The sequence below is a fragment of the Octopus bimaculoides genome, chromosome 1, assembly GCF_001194135.2.
Source record: "Octopus bimaculoides isolate UCB-OBI-ISO-001 chromosome 1, ASM119413v2, whole genome shotgun sequence".
Classification (NCBI taxonomy): Eukaryota; Metazoa; Mollusca; class Cephalopoda; order Octopoda; family Octopodidae; genus Octopus; species Octopus bimaculoides.
The window spans coordinates 129734991-129746450 of NC_068981.1; the positions used below are offsets into that span (position 1 = coordinate 129734991).

General features: G+C 34.8%; 1 protein-coding gene across 7 annotated transcripts in view; it reads left to right on the top strand.

Annotated features, from left to right (window-relative positions):
• Positions 1-11460, top strand: part of LOC106875810 (rabphilin-3A) — a 285702-nt gene that overhangs the window by 81469 nt on the left and 192773 nt on the right. For 2 of the 7 annotated variants that reach the window (XM_052970465.1, XM_052970481.1), the window contains exon 1: positions 9566-10073. The exons of 3 other annotated variants lie outside the window; for them this stretch is intronic. The gene's annotated coding sequence lies outside the window, so the exon portion shown is untranslated. Of the gene's footprint in view, positions 1-9564; positions 10074-11460 lie in introns of those variants that run through there. 2 more of the 7 variants (XM_052970470.1, XM_052970473.1) reach the window with 2 other exon arrangements.

Below are 11460 nucleotides of genomic sequence, written 5' to 3' on the forward strand. Positions count from 1 at the left end.
ATTTGACTGAGGACTGGTGAAACCGGATGGCAACACCAGGCTCCAATCTAAATTTGGCAGAGTTTCTACAGCTGGATGCCCTTCCTAACGCCAAGATGAGGTTGTATAATTCTGAAGCAGTCCTAAAGAAAATATCTTTTATCTTTTACTTGTTTCAGTCATTGGACCATTGGTCATGGTAAGCATGAGAGAGGTAAAAAATGAGATAGGTGTGATACATGGTTTACTAATTGAGAGGTTAGAAATGACAGAGAGAAGATAAAATGCACTACAGCAGTAGACTTGTGGTCAGTAAAAATGTGTCAATCAGTTAGATGGCCTTCTTTAAATGCACTGTAAAAAGTTTGTGTCTTGTAAGGATCATCAGCTGTTTCAAGCTGAAGTATTTTCTGGTTTTGAATGAAAAATAATGTTTGGGATGAAGCAAAAGAAACAAAAGCCAGAACTCAAGGAAACTAGTGATGATTTGCATCAACAAAAATCAGTTGATAGAATTTGTAAAATAAGGTAAATATGTGCTATGGGGAGAGGTAAGGTCTGAGGTTTCAAGGCCCAGTTTGAAGAAGCAGTCTTGGCTATGTTATAGATGCTGGTTACTAACATACATTATGTAGTAAATCAGAAAATTGAATGAATTAAAACAACACCTCTAAAATTACACCGACTTTCTAAATGACTAATTCCTATGAATATATATATATATATATATATATATATATATATATATATATATATATGTATAGCAAAAGGTCACAATGCTATAGCTTTACTATTAAGTTTTTATGCAACAGGTGTTTGGATATTTTTCTCTTATATTCATGTTATAGTTATGTTGTTGTCACTATGAAATGCTGTCAGAGATCATTAAACATAACATTTGTAACCAATTTAAGGATTTTAATTATGTGTTGATCACATGTAGAGTGTGATGCTGTAAAGCTTCATTGATATGAGTAGTGTCTGTTTTGGTGTGTTGTTGAATGAGATTAGGTTGACATGAACCCATCTGAGAATGTTTTCAAAGCTTCTTTTCTAAGACAAATGATTAATGTGTCTCGGTTGTGTGAAGCATGATATGATACCTGTGCAGGATATGTTTGAGAGAAGTGTAGTATCATCTGAAAAGGAGTATGTGTGTTGTCACAGGTGGCAGTGAGAAGGTCAGTGATGTGCAGAAGGGATGGTGTGGAAAACATAAACTCTGAGAAATACCTGATTTCACAGAATGGAGGTTGGAGAAATCCCATATTGGCACATGTTGCAAAGGAGCAGTCTTCACAGCAATCTTCCAAATAAAAATGCATCATGTAGCTTTCACTGCTTTTCTTCATTCTAATCAAAATCTCTCTCACTACTATTTCCACTACCATCAAAACTATCACTGTCACTATTACCATTGAAATCATTAATACAAATACTAAAACTATATACAATCGTTATTGTCTTTGTCCTCATAAATACAATGGCTATCATTATTATCACCATAATTAGCTGCATCCTTCTCATAAACATCCCCATCACATTGATAATGATTACATCTGTGAGATTCTGTGAAATTATAAACCATGTAATAAAAGCACTTTCACACTAGAGATACGGCAAACAATAATTTCGCTGCTATTTTACTTGGAGTGCATTGGAGAAATTTAATTTCTTCTTCCAGATATATTTTCTTGTTCTTTCAATTTATCTGGACAGTTCAACCAGTTTACAACGGAATGAAATGTGTTTCTTTGCACATCAGAATTGGTTTAAGCATGAATCAATTGAATAGGATGGAATAAATACTATAAAGGAGAATAAATGAGGTATGTATTAATTTGAGAAATAGAGTAGGTATGATATCAACTATATTAAATGAATTAAGCACTAGAATGGCTTAGTTAGGCATTAGAGTTAGTTTAAACAAAAGCAATCATGTATTTGGACAAGAAAGAAAGAGTGGGAAGGAGGAAAGAGGGAAAACAAAACTTAATAAAGAAGACATTGAATTTACATTTTCTTGTATTTGGTATTTTACAATGGTGGACTTGCATTGTTGTTAAAGTGCTGCTTTAACTCACATGATCACATATTGAAGCTTTATTATAATAATCATTGTGTGTGTGTGTGTGTGTGTGTGTGTGTGTGTGTGCGTGTGAGTATTTTACTTGCCGCAATAAACCTACTTGGAAAATAGATATAAAGCATGTCATAATTCAATATTTAGTGTATGTCATAATTCAATATTTAATGTTAAGGAGGACATCTTATAGTAAAAATCTTATACAACAAAAGTTCATAGAAATACCTAAATTTCATCTAGCCAACTCAACGTTGGTCTAAGTCAGTGGTTCTCAAACTGTGCGCTGCGGCACACTGGTGCGCTGCGGCACACTGGTGCGCTGCAGCACACTGGTGCGCTGCAAGATGTAACTAGGTGCGCCTTGAAAAAGAAAGATTTCATTTCAAAATATGAAAAATACAAACCAAAATTCTCTAGTAAGTTAATATATAAATGTCAAATTGGCAAAAAAACTAAACACTAATTTCGCAACTAAGAATGAGAGGTGATTGTGTCATTCAATTCATTTAGGCTAATTATGATATGATACTGTAATTCGATTTTGAATCTGAAATTTCATAAGGATAAGAATTAAATTAGCATCAATCTATCGTCAAAATTGACATCTTATGAACACATTCAGTGCACGACTATGTTTCAGTTTATTTCAGTCATAGCCTCAGCAGTTTTCATTTCAATAATAAACTATTGAACTAAAATATACGATGTTGAACTAAATCTTTTAGTACATCCTCCAGTATTGTGGCTGTATTTCAATTTTTTTCATTCATACAGTGACAAGCATTTTCATCTTTTTGCAATTAGTTTTGAAAGACTTCTCAAAAGTGTCTGATAATATGTGATACGCTGCCACTTTTCACAGCTCACTGGTCACTTGTTGCAGTCTCAGTTTGACTCTGTTAGTCATCTATGCTCTTTGTGCAAGACAATTCATATTAACAGACTAAATTATCCATAAAATGGAAAAGTTTATTAAGAGGAAACATAACTGTGATGATTATGAATCTGAAAGTGAACGTTGATCAAAAGCAACTAAGTGTAGTGATAATAATGCGAAAGCTCAACCCAGTCATAAATATTGCAATAGCTATTTAAAGTTTGGATTTCATTGGACTGGCAATGAGGATCAACCTCTTCCACTGTGGTAAAAGATGTCTAATGAAGGCATGTTGCCCAGCAAGTTGAAAAGACATTTTACTACTAAACACTCACATCTTCAATGTAAAGATCTGAATTATTTCCAAAGACTGCTAGAACAGCAATCTAAACAAAGAAATTATTTTGAAAAAAGGATGAATGCTTCTGAAAAGGCTCAAGTCGCATCTATTGAGATAGCCGAAATGATTGTACTACAAATGAAATTGCATATTTTAGTTTAGTTGATTATCTTACCTGCTTGAAGAAAGATGGTTAAAACCATGTTAGATGATGAAGCCGAGCAAGAAATAAGCAAGATTCTGCTCTCAAATAATACAATCCATAGGCAAATTATGGATTTATCTGCTGATATAGAGGAAAATGTACAGAACAAATTTCAGGACTCAGAATTTACTCTACAGGTTGGCGAATCAACTGACATTAGTAACAAAGCACAATTAATTACATTTATATGCTTTATTGATGGTAACATCATCATCATCATCATCATCGTTTAACATCCGCTTTCCATGCTAGCATGGGTTGGACGATTTGACTGAGGACTGGTGAACTGGATGGCTACACCAGGCTCCAATCTGATTTGGCAGAGTTTCTACAGCTGGATGCCCTTCCTAATGCCAACCACTCCGAGAGTGTAGTGGGTGCTTTTACGTGCCTCCGATACGAAGGCCAGTCAGGTGGTACTGGCAATGGCCACGCTCAAAATGGTGTATTTTACGTGCCACCTGCACAGGAGCCAGTCCAGTGGCACTGGCACGATCTCGCTTGAATGTCTTTACACGTGCCACTGGCACAAGTGCCAGGAAGGTGACGCTGGGCACCAAATCATAAATCAGTTCTGTTGTTGCGAAGAAATGCCACTCACTTCAAGAGGTCAAGATATTTTTGACATTTTATCTGCCTACCTTGTAAAACGGAATTTATCCCGGAATTCATGTGTTGGAATATGTACCTATGGGGAACCATCTATGATAGGCTCTATTAAAGGTTTTGTATTGCTCATGCAACAGCAAAATCCTAATGTTATATGTTCTCATTGCTTTCTACATAGGGAGGTACTAGTTTCAAAAACAATACCAGTTGAGTTAAAACAAGTATTATACAAAGTTGTTGAAATGGTTAATTATATTCAAAGTAGGTCATTGAAGTATTGTTTATTTGAACAAATTTGTGTTGATATGGATTCCCAGCACAAGCACTTACTTTTACACACAAAAGTCAAACAGCTTTCAAAAGGTAAGGTGCTACATTGCATATATGAACTCCAGAAGGAATTGCATACATTTTTAAAGAAAAACATGAACACTTAGAATGTTTACAATGTGAATTTTGGGGTTCCAAGTTGGAATATTTAACAGAGATATTTGCACAACTTAATAGTGTCAACACAAGTATGCAAGGTAGAGATGAAAACTTTCTCACTTTGACAGATCAGCTGGTTTCATTTAAAATGAAAGTTGTAATTTGGAAAAATAGAGTTGAAGGTGGTAACTTGGAAATGTTTCCCTTAATACGTAAAAGGTGCATAAAAAAATGACTCCTATTGTATTTGAACATTTGACAAATCTGGAAGAAAAAAATAAACTTTTATTTTCTGTCATTGAACACAGAAGAGTATGATTGGGTTCAGAATCCCTTCATAAAAATTCCATCTAATATTGATCTGAAAATATGTGAAGAAGAGGAATTGGCATTTATGTCCAGTGATCACAGACTTAAAATCAAGTATGCTGAGTTACCTATTGATACATTTTGGAATACTATTATAGGAGAATACCCCCTCAGTAGTAAAAAAAAAAGCTCCATCTATTTTGATGCAGTTTTCCACATCGTATTTATGTGAGTTGGGATTTTCAATCCTCAATAACATCAAATCCAAAAAAGAAAGAGGCTCTGTTGCATCAAAGAAACAATGAGGATTTGTCTTTCTCAAATACATCCCAATATTGAAAACATTTCCAAAAAACATCAAGCACATGTTTCTCATGGGTAACTTTGCTTCAAATATTGAATAAAGAGTGAGTACATGCAATTTTTCTGTATCTTTAATTATCTGTATATCACTTTATAGTTTATGTAGAAAAGCTCTTTTGAATAAATTTTAGAATTTATGTACAAAGTGTGCCAAAATATTTTAACTTCTTGTAAGGTGTGCCGTGAGTAAAAAAAGTTTGGGAACCACTGGTCTGAGCTAAATAACTAAATGTCTTTTCAGCCAGTGTGTATTTCTGGTTTTATGACATTCTCTAGATGAAATCTAAACCTAATTTGGATTAAATCTTAGTCTGTTACAAGTAACATTCCCAGATGATCTACTATCAGCTCCTGACAGCTAGGAGAACTATAGAATAAAGTTTATTGTCCGGAAAAACAATAAAATGCTACAACTAGATTTGAACTCATGGCATAGTTGTCAAATACCTTGTCTACTCAGTTATTTTATCATTATATATTAGAACAGTTGAATAAGTCTGTAAATTTAATCATTCACAAGACTGAAAGAAGCCCATCATATATATATATATATATATATATATATATATATATATATATATATATGATGGGCTTCTTTCAGTCTCCGTCTACCAAATCCAGTTACAAGGATTTGGTCTGCCCAAAGCTATAGTAGAAGACACTTGCCCAAGGTGCCACACTGTGGGACTGAACCTGAACCATGTGGTTGGGAAGCAAGCTTCTTACCACACAGCCATGCATGATTAATTCAAAACAATGTGAATAAAGGACCATTACATTTGACAGAGTTATATGAATGTTAAAGGGCTAAAGTGGAGTACTAATCGTGAATATGTGACTTTGACTCATGTGTTTGGTCATGGAGTTTACATCTTAATCTGCAATGCTAGTAGTGGTTAGTCATGAAGTCCCTAACATTTATGGTAAGATCTCACATATGTAATACAGAGATTGCAAAATCTTCAATTAACTATGCAATTAGTAGAACAAAAACTTCCTCCATAGATACATAGAATAAAGAATGCTACCTCAAGACATCCCTCCCCCATTATATTTATAATAAGCATCATGTTCTCTCTATTTCCATAAATATTGAACACACTTAGTCTTGCCAACTAAGGAAAATATATTTCATTGAGAAAGTCTAAAACTGAAATACATCTATTATTTTCACTATTTGGTTTTAAAAGTCAGATCTATATAAGCATGGCTGTGTGATTAAGAAGTTTGCTTCTCAGCCATGTGTTTTTGGGTTCAGTCTCACTGCGCAGCATCATATATAAGTATCTTCTACTAGCCCTGGGCCATCAAAGCCTTGTGAGTGGATTTGGTAAACAGAAACTGAAAGAAATTCTATGATGTGTATGTGTATATATATATGTATATATATATATATCATGCTCACTCGCCGTGAAGTTTCTCTCAGGTGGTCTACCTTATCTTGCATGTCTTCCAGGTGATGTGACAGTTACTCAAATTTATCCCCATTGCATATATAATCATCATCATCATCATTTAATGTCCGTTGTCCATGCTGGCATAGATTGGACAGTTCGACCAGAGCTGGCAGGCTGGGGAGCTGCACCAGATTCCAGTCTGATTTGGCATGATTTCTATGGCTGGATGCCCTTCCTAATGCCAACCACTTCACAGAGTGTGCTGGGTGCTTTTATGTGGCACCGCATGGGGCACTTTTACATGGTACTGCACGGGTGCTTTTATGTGTGTGGCAGGGTGAATGTTTGTGTCTCTTTGTCTTGACATCTTGTAATAAACAAATGTCCTCATTATACAAGTGAAATCTCTCGTTTTCAGTCTTTTATGAAAAGATGTCCAGCCATAGGGCAATATTACTTTGCTTAGATACAGGTGAAAGTTGACAACAGGAAGAGTATCAAGCAGTAGAAGGCCATTTTTGGGAGAGCTCAGTCAATTGAATTAATTCCAATATATGACTGTTACTTATTTTATTGAGCCTTGTTAGAGGAAAGGCAAACATGACCCTAGCAAGATTTAATGGGACTTGCTTGCAGCTGCTTGCTTCATGCTCTTGCTTGGTGAGGCTGAGGTCATCCCAGGTTAGTGGTCTCAGAGACATCATCATGTATAGAGCCTACCAGATCCACCAGTGCTCTCCATCATCGGCAGCCTCAGGTGATGTTGAGTCTCTGGAAATCTTCCCCAATCACACCCAGTCATCTGGGATTTGAATATCACAAATATCACTGGAGTACTGACTGTGCTGACTACTGCCCTCAATTTATTGAATATTTTTCTGAAAGGATGCTTTTTTTGTTTTTGTAGGTAATAAACTGAGTAATATCTCAGCTTATAGAAAAAGTTTTCTTCTGGGTAATAGATATTCACATTAGGTTAGGGATGTAAACAGTAAGTTTCTTTTGAGTGGGTTATTAATTGTGATAATAAAAAGTGTCTTATAGTTGATAAAGAGTATTGATTACTAAATTGATTTTAAATTTTGGCATGAGGCCAGCAATTTCAGGGGAGGAGATAAGTCAATTACATCAACCCCAGTGTTTAACTGGTACTTATTTCATTCACCTTGAAAGGATGAAAGGCAAAGTTAACCACAGCCGAATTTGAACTTGGAATGTAGAGATGGACAAAATGCCATTTAGCATTTTGCCCAGTGCAGTAACAAATTCTGGCTGCTCGCTGCCTAAATATCGGTTACTATATTAAAGGGTATTAGTGGCAAGTAAGATGATAGGAGATGGTAGTTCTAACCTGTGTGTAAATAAATGATTTGATCAATTTCAGGTGATATAAGTGTTAAATTTATTTATTGTGGATAGTGGGAAAATTTATTGTGAATAATTTAGCAAAACACATTTTGGGGCTACAGATATAGCCACAGACTAATTTTTAACCAGCATTGAGGTTTACCTTTAGGTTAAATATACACACTCGGGTGCTTTACTGGTTCAGCTTCTGTAAGGGAAATAAGTGACACATTTTCTAGTGGAGAATGGTAAAGTGTTTTGTAGTTGTTAAAACAGATAACTGGCTAGTTGTTTCAGGGTGGGTTCAAAACTTAAATCATCATTGTTGTCATCATCATCATTGTTTTATATCAGTTTTTCCATGCTTGCATAGGCTGGATAGGTTCTTTCCAACATAGTGTCTCACTATTTGTTGTGTTTTCTTTGTCATCTACTTCTTAAAGTTAGACATCCTGAGGTAAGCTTTTATCACTTCTGCCCATGTCTTCCTTAGTTTTCCCCTTTTACAATTTCCTTTGACATGGATATCCTGGCATTTCTTTACCCATCTGTTGTCCTCCATATGCATCACATGTTTGTATGAATGCAGTCCTTGTTCTTGCACACGCCAACCAATTCCTGTTATATCTAATCTAAATGTAAATGATAAAATATTTTATGACTAGTGATAATCTCAGGTGTTTTAAATCTTACTTTAGCATGATGACAGTTGAAGTGCTAGCAGTAATAACAAACAGGAATGGAATAAAGTCACATTATTTTCTGGTAGTTAAAACAGATGAGGTTGGTAATGGAGCACTAGATGCTTCTTGCTATCTTTACAGTATTGCTTTTTCACAGCTTTGAGTTTAGATTTGATTAGATACTAACTTTTCTCCTTCTAGTTTTGACAAAATACATACATACCAGTAGTGTACAAGGGTTAAATCAGTTGATGATCACCTGTGTCTGTTTAATGAAGCTGTTTTAAGAGTTTAACAATGATAGAAGAAAAGTAAGAAAATCTTTTAGAAAGTTAGTAAGCATATTTAAATGGAAATGTAATTAAGAAAACTAATGCACTTCATTGGTTAGAAGAGAGCCCTTCAAGTAACTTACATAGTGTTGTTTGGCAGCAAAAAAACAAAACAAAAATAGTAAATGCGATTACTAGAAGAGGGAGTTAAGAAATCACAACTACTACTGAAATTTTAACTGCACGAATATAGTTATATTATTAACTAAACTTGAACAGTTTACCTCCGAATGCTCACTAAATGAAAGGAAGCATTTTATCAAAGCAGATCCCATATTTTCAATGTGTATGGTAAATGATATATTTTTCAAATGTTCTGTCTATCTCTGTGATATGTTGTGCAGTTACTGCAATAGTTATTCCTGTTAGTAATATTACTGTTGCTTCAGTCAGCTTTAATGATCAGCAAGATTACCCCCAACCCCTTCTTTCTTTTTTTGTTTTTCTAATTTTTTCTTATAATATTTTTTTTGTTTCTTTGTTTTTTCTATTAGCATCATTAGTATTTCTACCGTGTGCGCATGTTTAATAAAATGGGACTTGCTACTGTTGCTATTACTATTACTACTGTCATGTGCATCTTTTATTCCCACAACCACCCTGCTGTCACCGCCTGTTCCTTGTTTCTCTCTCTCTCTCTCTCTCTCTTCAATTCTTTTTCTCTCTTCAACTCTCTCTCTATCATAGCTGCCACTTGTTCTGTATTGATTTTAGCAAATGTGTCCATAGCAACAGTATGGAATCAGTACATTACAACACACAACAGTTGATTGAGCCATAATAGAGATGACTAGATGGGGATATATTTAGCCGATTCCTTCTTTAATATCTTGCGTCAACAACCAGCTGTAAACACGGCAGCACATTCAACGGTGGATCGTTTCTTACAGAAGGCAGAGAAAGAACAACGACAACATACTCAGTAAAAACAAAAGAAGGATTAAAACACTGTTTACACCCAACAAAATGAAGTATTTCTACTTTACTACTAGCTACCTATGATTTGTATCTTCCACTGAATTCCTTATTTTAAAATTATTTTTTTATTGATTCCAACAACATCTCTATGTAGTCACTTAGATTTAAAATTTAACAGCCGTTACATACCTGTTGATAGGTGAGTTTCTAACTATTTTTCTTTTAATTGTCTTGAGAATTTAAATGTTTTCATTTATGTTGATGGAGATAACTTTTTATTTGCTATTTAAAAAAAAAAAAATGTATTAAGTAATTCACTCAATTTATAATTGTGGAAACTGACTTTAGAAAATATTTTATTACACATCTACTTGTTGAATTTTATGCAATTCACACATTTATTTCATGAAATGTTTGAATTTTATTTAAATGGTGAGCTACCAACAGGATGCAGTGATGATAATTCTCTTAGATGGAGAATTCAAATTTAATTCTTAACATGCGAGTTTAGATTACAATCTTAGAAACCTATGACTCACTTTCTTTTCCCTATTCGTTCCCTCTCTCCTTTATTCACCCTTTCCCTTTCACACAAACATCTCTCTCTCACACACTGCTCTCTACTTTTCTCACTGTTTTTCTTTCTCTTTCTGCCACTGTCTCTCTCTTTCTCTCTCTCACACACACACATACTGCTCTCTTTCTCTCTCTCACACACATACACTGCTCTTTTTCTCTCTCTCACACACACACACTGCTCTCTCTCTCTCACACACACACTGCTCTCTCTCTCTCTCACACACACACACTACTGTCTCTCTCTCTCTCTCTCTCTCTCTCTCTTTCTCACACACACAATGCTTTCTCTCTCTCTCTCTCTCTCACACACACACACAAACACACACACTGCTCTCTCTCTCTCTCATCCACACACACTGCTGTCTCTCTCTCTCTCTCTCTCTCACACACACACACATACTGCTATCTCTCTCTCACATGCTCTTCTCTTTCCTTCTTTCTTTCTTTCACACACATACAACTCTCTCTCACCACACAACATAACATATTCAGGGTCCAAGCTACAAATGTAATAATTTTAATCATATACATGTAGTCATACCTTTAAATATATTTTGATTTATATACCTATCTTTCTGTGTATTTATGTATACATTGCCTAAGTGTCAAGTACACACATATGTACATCCACCCACATATATACACACCCACACTTGCTTTTGCTTCTCTATTTTAACTCCTCCCATCAACTATATTATCATCCCCACCTCCGTATTACTTCTCTACCAATCAACTTTGACATGACTGCACAGTTATCCTCACCTACTTATCAACTCTCCACCAATCAACTCTTATTCTTACTTCATACCAGTATACTCATAACTATTGAAGACTATTTATATAATTTATTCTTTAGTTGAATATCACAAACTATTGTGAATGTTTACTCGATAATGCACCATATTCTTTAATAATCTCCTTCTGAAGATGGCCACAGGTGCAGCTGAAAGTTTGAAATTACATATTTCATTTCCTATGTCTTTCTCTTAATTAACATGCAGTTACTT